Source organism: Mus caroli, chromosome 4 (assembly GCF_900094665.2).
Source record: "Mus caroli chromosome 4, CAROLI_EIJ_v1.1, whole genome shotgun sequence".
Classification (NCBI taxonomy): domain Eukaryota; kingdom Metazoa; phylum Chordata; class Mammalia; order Rodentia; family Muridae; genus Mus; species Mus caroli.
The window spans coordinates 20419181-20419766 of record NC_034573.1 but is presented as its reverse complement, the minus strand read 5'-3'; positions in this window follow the sequence as shown (position 1 = coordinate 20419766).

Below are 586 nucleotides of genomic sequence, written 5' to 3'. Positions count from 1 at the left end.
GTTAGCACAGCACAGGAAACTGAGCACACTCATCTTCGTTTCACAGGTTACTACTCTGTCGATTATCCAGACTGGCCTATATATCTACGTGACAGATACACGTCTCTCTTTCTCATTGCTAAGTCAGTTCTTCTATTACTGTCTGTTATAATTACCATTTAGGTAAATCACAAATATCCTAACTTAGTTCTTTTGGACTAAAGCCATGGTTGGGCGACAACTTATTCACATGTGGCTACTTAAAAACTTTTCAATAAAATATTAGTCAGAAGAACTTCTTAGTTTTCTAAGTCTACAGAGTTAACTTGTCTTTCGGCATTATGAATACAGACTGACCAGGTTGCCATAGCCAGGACTTCAGCAAGTAACGTACTCCCAGGAAAACAGAGAGATTTCCAGATCTGTAATCCTCATTTTGATAATTCTAAATCCAATTGCCCTCAAGAATACTTGCTGCTCTTGCAAAGCCCCAGTGTCTGATTTCCAGTCCCCACTTGTGGTCTCCCTTCCCCCCAGCCTGGAACCTGCCTGCTCTAGGGTGGAGCTACCGGCTCATTCGTCCTGCCACGCCCACTGCTGGAACCTG